A 19,412-nucleotide genomic window follows, 5' to 3' on the forward strand; every position below is an offset into this window, starting at 1 on the left:
AGTGCAACACTTCGGCAGATTGCTGCAGATTTCAACGCTGGACCATCAACAAGTGTCAGCGTGCGAACCATTCAGCGAAACAGCATCGATATGGGTTTTGATGACTGTATGATACAAATCTTTACGCCTCGCCTCGGCCAGTCAACACCGACAAGGGAATTTTGATAACTGGAAACATGTTGCCTGGTTGGACGAGTCTCGTTTCAGATTGTATCGAGCGGATAAACGTGTACGGGTATGCAGACAACCTCATGAATCCATGGACCCTGCATGTCAACAGGGGACTGTTCAAGCTGGCGGAGGCTCTGTTCAAATGGTTCAAATGGCTCTGAGCGCTATGGGACTTAACTTCTAAGGTCATCAGTCCCCTATAACTTAGAACTACTTAAACCTAACTAGCCTAAGGACATCACACACATCCATGCCCGAGGCAGGATTCGAACCTGCGACCGTAGCGGTCGCCCGGTTCCAGACTGTAGCGCCTTTAACCGCTTGGCCACCTCGGCCGGCGGAGGCTCTGTAATGGTGTACAGCGTGTGCAGTTGTAGTTATATGGGGACCCTGATATGTCTAGATACGACTCTGACGGGTGACACGTATTTAAGCATCCTGTCTGATAACCTGCATACATTCATGTCCATTGTGCATTCCGACCGACTTGGGCAATTCCAGCAGGGCAATGCGACACCCAACCCGTCCAGAATTGCCACAGAGTGGCTCCAGAAACACTCTTCTGAGTTTGGACACTTCCGCTTGGCACCAGACATGATACGTTATTGAGCATACCTGGGATCCTTGCAACGTTCTCTTCAGAAGACATCTCCACCCTGTAGATTACTTCTGGATTTATGGGCGGACATGCAGGATTCATGTCGTCAGTTCCCTCCCGCAATACTTCAAACATTAATCAAGTCCATATCACGTCGTGTTACGGCACTTCTACGTGCTGGCGGCAGCCCTACACGCTATTAGGCAGATGTACCAGTTTCTTTGGCTCTTCAGTGCATAACAAGTACTTGCGGTGAGTTCCTGAAATATACTTCTCCCAGCGACTTGAAGAAGTAAACGTGAGTAAGTTTTCTTTCTGTTGCAAACACCTACCCAGGTGCTTACGGAAGTTACTTGGTACTGGACGCAAACCTTTTGCAATACTTCGGATCTAGGGGCAGCTTGGCGCTGGTAGTGCTCGGAGATGCAAGAATATCCCTGAAGTAGTGCTGAGTTTCTCTGCTTCTGGCAGCACTAGCGAAACCGTCAAGTTATCGTGGCCAAAAAGTAGACGACTAGAGAGTGGGTAGTTCTGACTTTCTCCGTTTCTGGCAGCACTAGCGAAATTGCAAGTCATCGTGGCCAAACAGTAGACGGTCAGGGAGTGGGTAGTTTTGATTTTCTCCGCTTCTGGCAGCACTAGCGAAATTGTCAAGTCATCGTGGCCGAACAGTAGACGGCCAGGGAGTGGGTAGTTTTGATTTTCTCCGCTTCTGGCAGCACTAGCGAAATTGTCAAGTCATCGTGGCCGAACAGTAGACGGCCAGGGAGTGGGTAGTTTTGATTTTCTCCGCTTCTGGCAGCACTAGCGAAATTGCAAGTCATCGTGGCCAAACAGTAGACGGCCAGGGAGTGGGTAGTTTTGATTTTCTCCGCTTCTGGCAGCACTAGCGAAATTGTCAAGTCATCGTGGCCGAACAGTAGACGGCCAGGGAGTGGGTAGTTTTGATTTTCTCCGCTTCTGGCAGCACTAGCGAAATTGTCAAGTCATTGTGGCCAAACAGTAGAGAGCCATGGAGTGGGTAGTTCTTATTCTCTCCGCTTCTGGCAGCACTAGCGAAACCGTCAAATTATCGTGGACAAACAGAAGACGGCCGGGGAGTGGGTAGTTCTGATTTTCTCCGCTTCTGGCAGCAATAGCGAAATTGTCAAGTCATTGTGGCCAAACAGTAGAGGGCCAGGGAGAAGGTAGTTCTGATTTTCCCCACTTCTGGCAGCACTAACGAAATTGTCATCGTGGCCCAACAGTTATGGCCAGGGAGTGGGTAGTTTTGATTTTCTCCGCTTCTGGCAGCACTAACTAAATTGTCAAGTCATCGTGGCCAAACAGTAGATGGCCAGGGAGTGGGTAGTTTTGATTTTCTCCGCTTCTGGCAGCACTAACGAAATTGTCAAGTTATCGTGGCCAAACAGTAGACAACCAAGCAGTGGATAGTTCTGATTTTCTCCGCTTTTGGCAGCACTAGCGAAACTGTCAAGATATTGTCGCCAAACAGTAGACAACCAGGCAGTGGGTAGTTCTGATTTCCTCCGCTTCTGGCAGCACTAGGGAAACTGTCAAGTCATCATGGCCAAACAGTAGACAGCCAGGGAGTAGGTAGTTCTGATTTTCTCCACTTCTGGCAGCACTAGCGAAACTGTCAAGTCACCGTGGCCAAACAGTAGGCGGCCAGCAAGTGTTCCCCGCCGTCGCGTATTGAGGTCAGACTTGACGTCCACTGGGCACTGGGGCGTCGCGGTAATCGATACGTTTTGGTCGCGGGTGGCGAAGGCGTCGTTCCCTGATGGAGCCGGCGCGAGCAATCAGGGTCTAGGCTGCGGCGGAGTTTGTTACGGGAGGCTGACGTGACCGGAATGGGCGGGTGCGATACCTCTGCCGTCCCAGGCGACGGGGAGAGTCATGGGGGAGGGGGGGTGGATTTATTTGGTCTCTGCTCGACGCAGTTCAGGAAGTACAGAAGATTTCGTAGACATTTATTCCTGTCTAGCAAGACCGTATCTTCTACATAAGCGAAAGTTAAAACTTGGGCTAAATTTTGAGATAGTTTCAATACACGATTCCTCTTTCTCGTGTGTACTGAAAGTGCATTCGTGTCTTGTCCAACTAAAGAAGTTAATGGAAAAGCTAGGCCGAGGTGGATGTGGTACAAATCTACATCTACATCCACAGGCCGCAAGCCACCTGACGGTGTGTATCGGAGGGTACTTTGAGTACCTCTATCGGTCCCTCCCTGTATTCCAGTCTCGTATAGTTCGTGGAAAGAAAGATTGTCAGTATGCCTCTGTGTGGACTCTAATCTCTCTAATTTTATCCTCATGGTCTCTTCGCGAGATATACGTAGGAGGGAGCAATATAGTGAAGGTATGTTCTCGAAATTTCAACAATAGCCCGTACCGAGCTACTGAGCGTCTCGCCTGAAAAGTCTTCCACTGAAGTTTATCCATCATCTCCGTAACGCTTTCGAGATTACTAAATGATCCTGTAACGAAGCGCTCTTTTCTCCATTGGATCTTCTCTATCTCTTCTATCAACCCTATCTTGTACGGATCCCACACTGCTGTGCAGTATTCAAGCAGTGGGCGAACAAGCGTACTGTAACTTACTTCCTTTGTTTTCGGATTGCATTTACTTAGGATTCTTCCAATGAATCTCAGTCTGGCATCTGCTTTACCGACGATCAACTTTATATGATCATTCCATTTTAAATCACTCCTAATGCGTACTCCCAGATAATTTATGGAATTAACTGCTTCCAGTTGCTGACCTGCTATATTGTAGCTAAATGATAAAGGATCTTTCTTTCTATGTATTCGCGGCACATTACACTTGTCTACATTGAGATTCAATTGCCATTCCCTGCACCATACATCAATTCGTTGCATATCCTCCTGCATTTCAGTCCAATTTTCCATTGTTACAACCTCTCGATATATTACAGCATCATCCGCAAAAAGCCTTAGTGAACTTCCGATGTTATCCACAAGTTCATTTATATATATTGTGAATAGCAACGGTCCTACGAGACTCCGCTGCGGCACACCTGAAATCACTCTTACTTCGGAAGACTTCTCTCCATTGTGAATGAGATGCTGCGTTCTGTTATCTAGGAACTCTTCAATCCAATCACACAATTGATCTGATAGTCCATATGCTCTTACTTTGTTCTTAAACGACTATCGGGAACTTTATCGAACGCCTTGCGGAAGTCAAGAAACACGGAACCTACCTGGGAACCCGTGTCTGTGGCCCTCAGAGTCTCGTCGACGAATAGCGCGAGCTGGGTTTCACACAATCGTCTTTTTCGAAACCCATGCTGATTCCTACAGAGTAGATTTCTAGTCTCCAGAAAAGTCATTACACTCGAACATAACGCGTGTTCCTAAATTCTACAACTGATCGACGTTAGAGATATAGGTCTATAGTTGTGCACATCTGTGCATAGTTCTGCATATCTTTCAATTCGCATTTCAGTATTATAATATCAAAGACCCATGAGAAAACACAACAGTATTCATAAACAGAAACTTTCACTCAGCAGCAAGGATACGTAGTTTTCAACAATTAAATGGAAACAACACCACAACTTCCTCAGCAGATACAGGAACGCAACCTACAATAATTTTAGAAAAAGTGCCGTAACAAAACAATTCCCTTAAAAATGATAATGTATAAAGCCCGATTATTCGTGCATGGAAAATACGAGATACAGATTGCATTAAAAACCTACGTAGCAAATTTTTGCACTGACAAGACAACCATCAACATTTATCAACACAGTTAGTCAAAATTATGCAATATGGCTCACGAACTGTGATATTACTGAGCTCTGGTGAAATATGGCAAACCAGCAAGACTGGAGGCAACGTGCTTATAAAGTCTTGAGACAATCGACTTGCCTTAAGCCAGATAAACCAACTGTCTTCTGTATTATGACCAGAGCCTTTCTGGTTTTAACCAATGCCACCCACTACTTCGCCGCATCCGGCAGGGTACACAAGGATTCACTGACTACAACACCACATTCGAAATCACTTGTATCTTGATAACCTGCCATTGTAGCAGCAGTAACCGATCTAACAACTCCGCCAGACACTTGTCGTCTTAAACAGGGTGGTCCATTGATAGTGACCGGGCCAAATATCTCACGAAATAAGCATCAAACGAAAAAACCAAAAGAACGAAACTGGTCTAGCTTGAAGGGGGAAACCAGATGGCGCTATGGTTGGCCCGCTAGATGGCGCTGCCATAGGTCAAACGAATATCAACTTGGTTTTTTTTTAAATAGGAACCCCCATTTTTTATTACATATTCGTGTAGTATGTAAAGAAATGTGAATGTTTTAGTTGGACCACTTTTTTCGCATCGTGATAGATGGCGCTGTAATAGTCACAAACGTATAATTACGTGGTATCACTTAACATTCTGCCAGAGAGGAAGGTATTTGCTTCGTGATACATTACCCGTGCTAAAATGGACCGTTTACCAATTGTGGAAAAGATCGATATCGTGTTGATGTATGGCTGTTGTGATCAAAATGCCCAACAGGCCTGTGCTATGTATGCTGCTCGGTATCCTGGACGACATCATCCAAGTGTCCGGACCGTTCGCCGGATTGTTACGTTATTTAAGGAAACAGGAAGTGTTCAGCCATATGTGAAACATCAACCACGACCTGCAACAAATGATGGTGCCCAAGTAGGTGTTTTAGCTGCTGTCGCGGCTAATCCGCACATCAGTAGCAGACAAATTGCGCGAGAATCGGGAATCTCAAAAACGTCGGTGTTGAGAATGCTACATCAACATTGATTGCACCCGTACCATATTTTATACACCAGGAAGTGCATGGCGTCGACTTTGAAGGTCGTGTACAGTTCTGCCACTGGGCACAAGAAAAATTACGGGACGATACAAGTTTTTTGCACGCATTCTATTTAGCGATGAAGCGTCATTAACCAACAGCGATAACGTAAACGGGCATAATATGCACTATGGGCCTGTGGCACGATGGCTGCGACAAGTGGAACATCAGCGACCTTGGCGGGTTAATGCGTGGAATTGGTCCGCCTCTACCAATCCATCGGTCACCGAATCTGTTGTTGAGAAGCGTACGAACATTTCGACTGAAATGTACAGGAGCTCCATCGTGCATTAACCACATGTTGTGTCGTACTTGTAAAGGCACATGTTCTAGCAGCACAGGTAGAGTATCCCGTACGAAATCATGATAACGTGCTCCATTGAGCGTAGGTGGATGAACATGGGGCCCAATCAAGACGTCACCAACAATGCCTGCCCAAACGTTCACAGAAAATCTGTGTTGATGACGTGATTGCACAATTGCGTGCGGATTCTCGTCAGCCCATACATGTCGATTGTGAAAATTTACAATTTGATCACGTTGGAATGAAGCCTCATCCGTAAAGAGAACATTTGCACTGAAATGAGGATTGACACGTTGTTGAATGAACCATTCGCAGAAGTGTACCCGTGGAGGCCAATCAGCTGCTGATAGTGCGTGCACACGCTGTACATGCTACGGAAACAACTGGTTCTCCCGTAGCACTCTCCATACAGTGACGTGGTCAACGTTACCTTGTACAGCAGCAGCTTCTCTGACGCTGACATTAGGGTTATCGTCAACTGCACGAAGAATTGCCTCGTTCATTGCAGGTGTCCTCGTCGTTCTAGGTCTTCTCCAGTCGCGAGTCATAGGCTGGAATGTTCCGTGCTCCCTAAGACGCCGATCAATTGCTTCGAACGTCTTCCTGTCGGGACACCTTCGTTCTGGAAATCTGTCTCGATACAAACGTACCGCACCACGGCTATTGCCCCGTGCTAATCCATACATCAAATGGGCATCTGCCAACTCCGCATTTGTAAACATTGCACTGACTGCAAAACCACGTTCGTGATGAACACTAACCTGTTGATGCGACGTACTGATGTGCTTGATGCTAGTACTGTAGAGCAATGAGTCGCATGTCAACACAAGCACCGAAGTCAACATTACCTTCCTTCAGTTGGGCCAACTGGCGGTGAATCGAGGAAGTACAGAACATACTGACGAAACTAAAATGAGCTCTAACATTGAAATTAAGCGTTTCCGGACACATGTCCGCATAACAGCTTTTCTTTATTTGTGTGTGAGGAATGTTTCCTGAAAGTTTGGCCGTACCTTTTTGTAACACCTTGTATAAGACAACGAGTGTCTGATGCAGTTATTAGATCGATTACTGCTGCTACAATGGCAGGTTATCAAGATTTCAGTGTGTTGTTGTAATCGGCACACGAGCGATGGGACACAGCGAGGTAGCGATGAAGTGGGGATTTTCCCGTACGACCATTTCACGAGTATACCATGAATATCAGGAATCCGAAAAATATCACATCTCCGACATCGCTGCGGCCGGAAAAAGATCCTGCAAGAACGGCACCAACGACGACTGAAGAGAATCATTCAAAGTGATAGAAATACAACCCTTCCGCAAATTGCTGAAGACTTCAACGCTGGGCCATCATCAAGTGTCAGTGTGCGAACCATTCCACGAAAACCATCGACATGGGTTTTCGGAGCCTAGTGCAACTCGTATACTCTTGATGACTGCATGATACAAAGCTTTACACCTCGCCTGGGCCCGTCAACACCGACATTGGACTGTTGATGACTGGAAATATGTTGCCCAGTCGGACAAGTCTCGTTTCAAATTGTATCGAGCGGGTGGACGTGTGCGAATATGGAGACAACCTCATGAATCCATGGACTCTGCATGTCAGTAGAGGACTGTTCAAGCTGGTGGACGCTTTGTAATGGTGTAGGGCGTGTGCAATTGGAGTGATATGGGGCTCCTGATACGCCTAGATACGACTCTGACAGTTGACGCGTTCGTAAGCATCCTGTCTGATCACATGCATCCATTCATGTCCATTGTGCATTCCGATGGACTCTGGCAGTCCAGCAGAACAGTGTGACACCCCACACGTCCAGAATAGCTACAGAGTGGCTCCAGGAACACTCTTCTGAATTTAAACACTACCGCTGGCCACCAAATTTCCCAGATATGAAACTTTATTGAGCATATCTGGGATGCTTTGCAACGTGCTGTTCAGAAGAGGTCTCCACCTCTCGTAATCTTACGGATATGTGGACGGCCTTGCAGGATTCATGGTGTCAGTTCTCTCCAGCGCTACTTCAGACATCCCCCAGGCTGTGGCCAAGCCATGTCTCCGCAATATCCTTTCTTTCTGGAGTGCTAGTTCTGCAAGATTCGCAGGAGAGCTTCTGTGAAGTTTGGAAAGTAGGAGACGAGGTACTGGCGGGGCGTGAGTCGTGCTTGGGTAGCTCAGATAGTAGAGCACTTGCCCGCGAAAGGCAAAGGTCCCGAGCTCGAGTCTCTGTCTGGCACACAGTTTTAATGTGCCAGGAAGTTTCATGACCTCACTTATAAGTATTACGTTCCACCCACTCTGCCCTGGATGCACGCATTGATTCGGTAGGCAAGGGTCTCATAAAGGCGTTGTGTCCTCCCCTGGTGTAAGAAGGCGCACAACTGCTGCTCCATATCCTGTATATGGTCACTGAGAAGGAACTGATGTCAGATCAGCTCCCACCCATATTCTATTGGGGAGCTCGCTGGCCACTAGAGTACCTCAACATCACACCGATCATAGAGACGCACCCCGTGTGTGGACAGCATTGTCCTGTTGAAAAATGGCACAGCAGCACTATAAAATGATAAGTAGCATGCGAGGGAGCAAGATGCCCGTGATGTACCGTTGTGCCATAACATTTCCTTCTATCACTCCCAGCTGTGACCTGAAGTCGTACCCTATGGCTCCCTCCTCCATGACACCAGAGGTAACACCTTGTGCCCCTTCAAAACATTGTAAGAATTGGGTGTGTTCAAGTCGCAACAGACTCGCCAAAGATGATCACGTTCAGTAGTGCAGTAGCTCTACTCATCACTGTACGCAATGTGATGCGCCATTCATCAGCAGCTGATGCTTCCCAGTCAGAGCACCACTCCAAACGCAACCATTTGTGCAACCAGCAGCCTATGCATGGTTTGGTACTGCCTTAGTCGAGTGGTGATAGATGGTGTGGGATGGCACAGAATGCTGCATGGAGCTCGTTACTGGTTCCTTAATAGCATAGGCAGATGTGACGGGGCTACAGTGTGCTTGGTGCATAATATAGAGGTTCTCCCTCACGGTGGTCAGATGTGGTCGAACTTAACCTTGATGACCATTTTGGCCGTTTATGTGACGGTAGTATCTGTTCCCGAAAGAATAGTTACCGTGGATGACCACGCAGCTTTGCTAGAAATGAAATGATAATTAAATGGACACTCTAGCTGCAAACAGGCGTTGATGTACTTCATTGGGGACATGTTGAAAATGTGTGCCCCGACCGGGACTCGAACCCGGGATCTCCTGCTACATGGCAGACGCTCTATCCATCTGAGCCACCGTGGGCACAGACCTTCTTGTGCGAACGCACACGCTATGCCCGAATTCGTACAGGACTTGGTAGATTAATCTGCCACGAGTAATGAGTATGATGGGCAAACATCTGTTAGGCGCAGTACGAATGTAGTGGTGTGGACATGTTGGGAATGTGGATCTCACGGGGAGCGTGCAAGGCATAAGTCCCTGCAGACGCACTATCCTCTGTGCCCACGGTGGCTCAGATGGATAGAGCGTCTGCCATGTAAGCAGGAGATCCCGGGTTCGAGTCCCGGTCAGGGCACACATTTTCAACATGTCCCGAATGAAGTACATCAACGCCTGTTTGCAGCTAAGGTGTCCATTTAATTATCATTTCATTTTGGCCGTGCTCACATTCCCTTGAAGTGCAAGTCACATCCAATAACCCCACAAATCTGGATATTGCATGATTCGACCAGCTAGCCAAATGGAGATCCAAAATGAGGCCCCTTCCAAACTCTTTCAGTTGCTGCAGATATGAGGCATCCGCAGAACCTTCGCAGTGATCACTCAACATCTGACGATGTTCCAGCCCTTGTATACCTCATCTGGTCTGGTTATTTATTTAATTTAATCGTATGACTAGGGCCTCCCCGTCAGGCAGGCCGTTCGCTGGGTGCTGGTCTTTCAATTTGACGCCACTTCGGCGACCTGCAGTCGAAGAGGTTGATATGAAGAGGATGACAGCACAACACCCAGTCCCTGGGCGGAGAAAATTCCCCGAACCCAGGCCCAGAGGATTGACAGTCCGTCACGCTGAGCCTCAGCTACCAGGGGCGGACCTCTGGTCTGCTAACAACACTAAACACGAACGACGCTAATGCACTCTATACTCTGTTTAAAATTACTTGATAGTTTACGTCTGTCACTTACCACTACAGCGTTGCCACATCAGCTGCCGGCTCAGTTATAAGTGACACAAAAAGATGGCGGATCACTTCACAAATGATGTTGATTTGTAAAACAGAGTGATGTTGGCAGTGCCCACCGCAAGGTATGTCGGAAATGCGAGACGCTCTATCGACAGCTTATTTTAAGTGACCCATGATTGAACTGTGTCAGGAGATGCGTTTCGTAGCCCAAAACTTTTTAACATATGTCTAAGCTAACCACAACTTGTATAATGTACCCGAGAAAGCAGTGATCAGCAGTCTGCGGTATATTTAAAATCACGATCGTTTTGTTCATCGCTACTAAACCTAACCTCTACGAGCAAACTGTAGTTTCAGAGCATTGGTTGCTGAAACTACCCTGCCTGGCCGGAGTGGCCATGCGGTTCTAGGCGCTTCAGTCTGGAACCGCGTGACCGCTACGGTCGCAGGTTCGAATCCTGCCTCGGGCATAGATATGTGTGATGTCCTTCGGTTAGTTAGGTTTAAGTAGTTCTAAGTTCTAGGGGACTGATGACCACAGATGTTAAGTCCCATAGTGCTCAGAGCCATTTGAACCATTTTTGAAAATACCCTCTCACATGCTACAAGAGCTGCAGCGTTACCAGCTGATGAGCAGTGCCCATTGGCACTTGGTTGCAGATTATAGATGACGCAGGCACATTCCAGATGGAAAAGAATGATAGGTAGAAAAGGAAGAGCAAATGACCATGTCAGTCGGGGGTTAGTCTGGGTCAGTCTCTCGTCCCTAGCTTGCTAGTCCGTCTCTCGTCCGCAGTTGTGAGGCAGTTAGTGTCTGTCTGTCGTCTGGACTGCTAGAATGTCTTTCGTTCGGGTCAACCTTTAAAGCCGGCAAAATGAGCACTATGGGACTTAACATCAGAGGTCATCAGTCCCCTGGACTTTGAACCGCTTAAACCTAACTAACCTAAACACATCGCACACATCCATGCCCGAGGCAGGATTCGAACCTGCGACCGTAGCAGCAGCGCGATTCCGGACTGAAAAGCCTTGAACAGCTCGGCCACAGCAGCCGGCGAATTTTATGGTGGGTAGACTACAATTTTTTGTATCTTTTTCCTCATAAAAACGGAAATTTGGCCGTTCGGACGTGCTGTGGATGCCGGTGACCTTTGTATCGGATTATAAATACGCAGTACAATCAGAGGAACAGTTTCTCGAAACTCAGCAGTTGTCTCTCATGCGACGCAGAAATTCGAAATTTGCCTGAAGGGTGACTTCAACCTTGCTTTGTAATGATGCAGAAGTGTGGCGCCCTGTGACGTAAACACCGGACTCAGCTACGCTTTAAACAGCAAGGTGTCGACACATGCGGAAAACTGTAAGAAGAGTTATTGATATAATTTTGGCACCAAATAGCACCACAGTTTTGTCCAACGCCACCGTGGCCGTGTCACGCGATGAGAAGGTCGTCACGTTCTCTCTTACCCACATTTCACCCATTCTTTTGACGCATTTGCGATGGAGGTCAGAGCCACAACGCCCAGCGTTGAAGTCATCGCTCGGTTTTCTTATCGATGGTCGTGTCAAGCATTTCAGACGCAGCGCCGCTCGGAATAGACACGCCTCATGGGGTGGCATAAGGGGAGTCATTGGAAATAGAAATGAGGGTTTGGCGTCATTGGCTGGGAGGCCCCTGACGGGGCAGGTCCGGCCGCCTTGGTGCAGGTCTTATTACATTCGACGTTACATTGAGTGACCTGCGCGCTGGATGGGGATGAAATGATGATGAAGACAGCACAACACCCAGTCCCTGAGCGAAGAAAATCTCCGACCCAGCCGGGAATCGAACCCGGGTCCGTGGGACGGCAATCCGTCACGCTGACCACTAAGCTATCGGTGAGGACATGGGAGTCAGTGAAACCTCCCCTTTCCTTGGGACGTTGATTCCCACAGATTTCGCGGTCGAAAACGACAGTTCGCTGTGCGATGAGCAATAGGCCGACGTTGTTGATAACCTTCAACACCGCTTATACCCCGCGAGCGATTCAGCCCTTCTCTTAGGACGTCGTGGACCTTCAGCTCCACTGAAAAGGATTGCATCCCTTTCGAGTCTAGTGCGGCCGCAATTTTTGCTCTGGTACACGGGGTGGAACAATAGGGTCCGCCCAAAACCAAAAAATGGTTCAAATGGCTCTGAGCACTGTGGGACTCAACTGCTGTGGTCATTAGTCCCCTAGAACTTAGAACTACTTAAACCTAACTAACCTAAGAACATCACACACACCCATGCCCGAGACAGGATTCGAACCTGCGACCGTAGCAGCAGCGCGGCTCCTGACTGGAGCGCCTAGAACCGCACGGCCACCGCGGCCGGCCGCCCAAAACCATTCGACGACATCTGAACATGATCCGAAGCGGTTCAAATGGCTCTGAGCACTATGGGACTTAACAGATCCGAAGCGGTAAAAGTGTTATGCTTTTTCAACCCCCCCCCCCCTCCTCCTTCGCGCCCTCCTATGGCGCTCTCTGTGACGCCGCGTGCCGCCACGCTGTTGCGCCATTACACAGGAGGGTTGTAGACACCTTTGAGACAACTTGCAAATTTCTGCGACGCAATGGGAGAAAGTTACGGAGTTTCGAGAAAGAGCTTCGAGTAAGTGACCCTTCTATTTCGCCTCTGTTGATCCATCATTGCCATGGGACGTCGGCTGGTAAGTAATTTTCAGTGTCAATAAACTTCACCGACAGCCGTATACTACAATATATTTTATTCTGAAAGCAACCAGTTTCGGCATTTCATTCCATTCAAGACTCATACTCTTCAAATAAACAAACTTGTCGTACATCGCCATAAATCACCGGATATCGTGAATTCCAGTCGTTATACAATTGCCAGAATGAGATTTCCACTCTGCAGCGGAGTGTGCGCTGATCTGAAACTTCCTGGCAGATTAAAACTGTGTGCCAGGCCGAGACTCGAACTCGGGATCTTTACTTTCGCGGGCAAGTGCTCTAACCATCTGAGCCACCCAAGCACGACTCACGAGCCGCCCTCACAGCTTCACTTCTACCAGTACCTCGTCTCCTACCTTCCAAACTTTACAGAAGCTCTCCGTGAACCATGCCCAACTAGCACTCCTGAAAGAAAGTAAATTGCGGAGACATGGCTTAGCCACAGCCTGGGGGATGTTTCCAGAATGAGAGCACGTGCCCGCGAAAGGCATAGATCCCGAGTTCGAGTCTCGGTCCGGCACACAGTTTTAATCTACCAGGAATTTTCGTTATACAATTGCTTCATACGAAGATGTGACAGCAGTTGCTGTAACGTTATCGTATAAAGCAATAGTAGAACGACTGGAATTCACGATATCCAGTGTTTTATAGTTGCTTCGCGTCTTCGCATGAAACAATTGTATAACGATTCGCATTTTTTGTGGCGGTGTTCGTAGCGACAAGCAATTCGCTGTAGAAACGGCTTACGAAGTCACCGCCACACTTTTAATAGCGGGCCGACCGGTCCGCTGGAACAGTGAACAGAAAGATGAAAACCCAAAGATTCTGATTAAATAAAAGTCGGTACTTATCTTTATTAACGAAGATACAGAAACACAGTAGTGACTCCGTGTCTACAGAGATCTGTCTAGTTAGAGTCGGAGCGGCTAGGTCAGCGTCGGCTGACGACAAACAACAACTCTGCTGCGATGAACACACAACTGACTAGCAAGTACACAATTCGGTGGCGAGTATACAACTGAGCGGCGAATACAGAACTGTCCTAGCGCTCGCGACTCCAGCGCTTAAGAAGCCAGAAGTCAGCGGTGGCGCGCGCAGACTTGCGGCGATTTGCTGTCTCGCTGGCGCTGCTTATGCGGACGGCGTCCGGACTTTGATGCTGCCAACCTTTTGGCAGCGGGCTCGGCTGGCATTACTGGCTAGGATATAACAGCATTCACGACATCCAGTGATTTATGGTGCTATACTACAAGCTCGTTTATTTGGATAAAAGCGTATGGGGCATGAAGATGGCATAATGAAATACCGAAACTGGTTGCTTTCAGAATAAAATAAAATACCTTAAGTATACGGCTGACGGTGAAGTTTATTGTCATTGAAACACTTCTATTTCGTTGTGCAGTGTATGAAAAAGTCAATGTCTTGGTCACACACTACATTATGAAAACTGATAACCGATTTCAGCTTTCCAGTCATCATCAGATCTAAAAACTAAATCGTGTGCTTAGCGCTGCCTGAGTGCTTATGTATCGATGCTGTAATTTTTAGATCTGATGATAGTTGCAAAGTCGAAACCTGTTATCAATTATAATAAAATATCATGTAACCAAGGAACTGAATTTTATAATATAATCTGCATCTCAAATTGAATAATTGGATCACGTTTCTGAGATAATCGTAATTTGTTATATTTATTTTAAAAAGAAAGGTAAAAACACCATATTGGCATTAAAATAGTGAGAGCAAGAGTAGCAAGCACTGATATTTTAGATATTTTCCATATAGAGCATAGTAAAAAGAATATTTGAGTAAATTTGTAGGTTATTAAGTGTTATATACGATGAGAAATACTTGCTGCGCCTGAACTGCACAGCCTAAATGTCGGAGATTCTTCAGCGATATTTTCCTGCAAGGCATCCTTCGTCTTCAATGTCTCGTTACAGAACGGTAATTTATTTATGATTTATTCTATTTATTACCCGAGTTACCTTTGTTTCATTCAAAGTACTTCCAATACAGAGTAAATTCCCGTAATGTCCAATTGCAAAAATACAACGTACACTGTTCAGCAAGAACACTATGACCACCTAACTAATAATCACCTCTGGCATAGATAACAGTGGCGAACGTTGCGGCATGGAAGCAATGAGGCCCTGATAGGTCACTGGAGAGAGTTGGCACCACATGTGCACACACAAGTCGCCTAATTCCCGTAAAGTCCAGCGAGAGGGGCGATGAGCTCTGATTTCAATCACATCCCAGATGTGTTCGATCAGGTTCAGATCTGGTGAGTTGGGGGGCCAGCAGATCAATTTGAACTCACCACTGAGTTTCTTGAACCACTCCATCACAGTCTCGGGCTTGTGATATGGCGCATTGTCTTTTTGAAGAATGCCACTGATATGATCACGAGGAAGAGTGTACAGTCTACAGCCAGTGTACGATATTCCTTGGCCATCATGGTGCTTTGTACGAGCTCCACTGGACCCACAGATGCCCACGTGAATGTTCCCGAGAGCATAATGGAGCTGCTGGATTGTCTCCCTCCCGCAGGACAGGTGTCAGGGAGCTGTTCTCCTGAAAGATGATGGATTCGCGCCCTCCCATCGACATGATGTAACGCTCTGCCACTGCGCCTTTGGTCACTAGCCCATTTCAGAAGTAGTTGCTGATGAAGTGTTTGCATCGACACATGTAGTCCAGTCAAATAGCAGATATACCTTGCAAAAGGTGGGGTAGAAGAGTTTATTTTTTCAACTCGTTCATATGGTTGGAAAGATTAGAAAACAGAGTTTTGCCAACAAAATTTCGCTTGGGAAAACTTTCTGCAGTCAAAAAACTTGGAAAATTTCGGCCTTTTTTCAGTTTTTTTTTTCAAAATATCTCAGTTTTTTTGCTCCTATCGTTTTAACGTCTATTTTCTTTTCTCTACAAATTTTATGCTTGCCATTTTTTTCTACTCCCAGCATCTAAGGCGCTACAGCGCCTCAAAAAATACCAATTTTTCAAATTTTGAGCATACTGGCAAGATACCTTATTTTTGATCACTATTTTTTCAGTTTCTGTTTGTGTAGTATAAATACATTATACATCATGTTATATGTTGGAATTTACCACCTCACTTTCAGGTATTCCATTTCTCTGTATGCAACATGAGGATTGCTGGGCACCCAACTACTGTGATTCTTACATCACTACCTGAAGTTCACTATGGGCCACCTCAGCCCTGGTATTTGTAAAACTATAAATATAAAAATACATCATTAAGAGATATAGACACACACACACACACACACACACACACACATACATACATACATACACACGCACACAAAATAAATAGTCTCAGGAAACTGAACTATTGTTAGCCGCAATAGGCAACCTAATTAGGCAGGTAATTATTCTTGTGTATAAAGGCCACAAAGTTGACATTAAAAATAAGTAGCTTTATTACAATTAAAATGCATTGTCAGTTACTAAAAAATGTTGACAGTTCTGGGTGTGTAATACTTGTAATGTCGCACTTTAGCGCACTTGTGACAGATATGAGCATCACTTCCTGCGTTTTGATGGGCCAGGTTCCTTAGTGTCACCAGAAATACCTCGAGTTACGGATTCAAGGTCTGTACATAGAGCTGATCTCAGATTGACCTCTTCTTTAAACAGCGAGTCGCCGGCCGAAGCGGCCGTGCGGTTAAAGGCGCTGCAGTCTGGAACCGCAAGACCGCTACGGTCGCAGGTTCGAATCCTGCCTCGGGCATGGATGTTTGTGATGTCCTTAGGTTAGTTAGGTTTAACTAGTTCTAAGTTCTAGGGGACTAATGACCTCAGCAGTTGAGTCCCATAGTGCTCAGAGCCAAACAGCGAGTCAGCCTCAGCAAGTTCGTTGATTTCGTCAGCGGTTTCCTCAACATCTTCTTCACTGTCTTCATATAAAAATTTTGGCACGTTTTCGCAGTTGACCCCAATACATTTCCTGAAAATTGAAGAACATTTCAAACCCGCTTTTCTGCATGTTACTGCGCTCACTTCGCAGTACGACTCAATTTCTTCACAAATGTTCTGCATGTGAATGATACCCAATGTCCACCTGGTTAATACACTATCCGTAACTCCTCGGCCAGAAGTAAGTCCTCCAGAATTCTTCATGGTTCTCATCAATGTTTGTTCTATAGTCATGTCAGAAGGAACCTCTAACCAATACTTTTCTGATCGCCGGATTGTAAAATGTCCTTTCGTTGTGAACTTCTCATATTCTGATAAATCCATTTTTTCCTCGAGTCTCAACATATCCTGTAAGTAGAGGTGGCCACTTTTAGCGTACATAAAATGTCCAGCTGAATGGAAGTAGGGAAGCATTTTTCGCACGCTTTCAAGATGAAGTTTCCAGTTGCCTGATCGATCCGCTTCAATAAAACGGGTGTGAGCAGACTCCCTGCGTTTAGCACTAAAATCGGTAAGTGTGCTCAGTCCTTTCTTTTTCACATTGCGTCCACCACTCACAACAGTTTTTTCGCAAATGAAACACAAAGTCATGTCAGACATACTCATTTTCAGCACCACAACATATACGGAATGGAAGCGACTCCAAACTGTAGGACCCTTATTGTTGTGTGCTAATAGCTGTCAGCGCGCTGTGAACAATCACCAGAGATAATCGCCTTCCACCCGCCTAAGAATAAATACGATTTTGTCCGCTAAAGAACAATTCCTACATACTTTTTCTTATAACTGATCATTAACGTCAATCAACTGTAGAAAATGTACGGCACCTCGATGCAATCGTATTACATACTGTAACACAAATAAACTTCACGCAGTTGGACGTGAATGTGTTCGTAGTTGCTGAATATGATGCCGTTTGTCCTGGCCCTGCAGCAGAGTGAGATGGTAAATTCCAATGAATAAGATGATGAGTAATATGTTTATACTACACAAATAGAAACTGAAATAACAGTGTTCAAAAATTAGGTGATTTGCCACTTTGCTCGAAATTTGAAAAATTGGTGTTTTTTGACGCGCTGTAGCGCCTTAGATACTGGGAGTAAAAAAATGTTAAGAATCAAATTTGTAGAGAATTTTGTGCTCTTTGAAAAATAAAATAGACGTCAAAGCGATAGGAGCAAATGAAACTGAGATATTTTGAAAAAGTGAAAAAAGTCCGAAATTTTCCCAGTTTTTTGACTGCAGAAAGTTTTCCCAAGAGAAATTTTGTTGGCAAAACTTGGTTTTCTAACCTTTCCAACAATATGAACGAGTTAAAAAATAAAATCTTCTACCCCACCTTTTGCAAGGTACAGGCTTTTTTTCTGACAGTTTCACTGGACTAATGCCCGGGTCGTCGGCTGCAGTGGACCATCGTTAGGGTTGTTCAGTCCACTGTGTTTTCAGACACACTTGTACTCTACCCAGCATTAAAGCTGTTCCACCACAGTTCGTCTCCTGTTCTTCTTGACCAGCGTACCCAGCCTACCACATCCGACATCTGTAATGAGGGGTGGCCGCCCAACCCGACGATATCTGGACGTGGTTTCACCTTGGTTTCTCCACATCTTGAAGACACTCACCACAACACTCTTCGAACAACCCAAAAGTCCTGCAGTTTCCGAAATGGTCGTGCCGAGCCTAAGGGTCATCTGAATCAGCCCTCGGTCAGACTCAGATAGAACGCACAGCTTCCCAGTTCTACACACGGACAACACACTCACTGATACTACGGTACATGCACCATATGGGTGTCTGACTAGCAGTCATTCCTCGCCAGGTGACCCTGCTAACGGCTGCACGGTTTTATATCGACAGTACGGCAGTGGTCACAATGTTCTCGCTGATCAGTAAAATGTTGAAAATTTCTGGTAAGTTTCTATGGGGCGGAACTGCTGAGGCCATTGGTCCGTAAACTTACACACTAGTTAACCTACACTACTGGCCATTAAAATTGCTACACCACGAAGATAACGTGCTACAGACGCGAAATTTAACCGACAGGAAGAAGATGCTGTGATATGCAAATGATTAGCTTCTCAGAGCATTCACACACGGCTGGCGCCGGTGGCGACACCTACAACGTGCTGACATGAGGAAAATACACAACCGATTTCTCATACACAAACAGCAGTTGACCGGCGTTGCCTGGTGAAACGTTGATGTGATGCCTCGTGTAAGGAGGAGAAATGCATACCCTCACGTTTCCGACTTTGATAAAGGTCGGGTTGTAGCCTATCGCCATTGCGGTTTATCGTATCGCGACACTGCTGCTCGCGTTGGTCGAGATCGAATGACTGTTAGCAGAATATGGAATCGGTGGGTTCAGGAGGGTAATACGGAATGCCGTGCTGGATCCCAACGGCCTCGTATCACTAGCAGTCGAGATGAGAGGCATGTTATCCGCATGGCTGTAACGGATCGTGCAACCGCGTCTCGTTCCCTGAGTCAACATATGGGGACGTTGGCAAGACAACAACCATCTGCACGAACAGTTTGACGACATATACAGCAGCATGGACTATCAGCTCGGAGACCATGGCTGCGGCTACCCTTGACGCTGCATCATAGACAGGAGCGCCTGCGAT

The 19,412-nt window shown here is 46.4% G+C and overlaps 1 protein-coding gene and 1 non-coding gene across 2 annotated transcripts in view; both read left to right on the top strand.

Moving 5' to 3' along the window:
• The window catches only part of LOC124550723, a 207,267-nt gene that overhangs the window by 16,126 nt on the left and 171,729 nt on the right, over positions 1-19,412 (top strand). The window lies entirely within an intron of this gene.
• Positions 9,441-9,515, top strand: Trnat-ugu. Its single transcript has one exon. It is a non-coding gene; the product is annotated as a tRNA-Thr (tRNA).

Source organism: Schistocerca americana, chromosome 9 (genome assembly GCF_021461395.2).
Source record: "Schistocerca americana isolate TAMUIC-IGC-003095 chromosome 9, iqSchAmer2.1, whole genome shotgun sequence".
Taxonomy (NCBI): domain Eukaryota; kingdom Metazoa; phylum Arthropoda; class Insecta; order Orthoptera; family Acrididae; genus Schistocerca; species Schistocerca americana.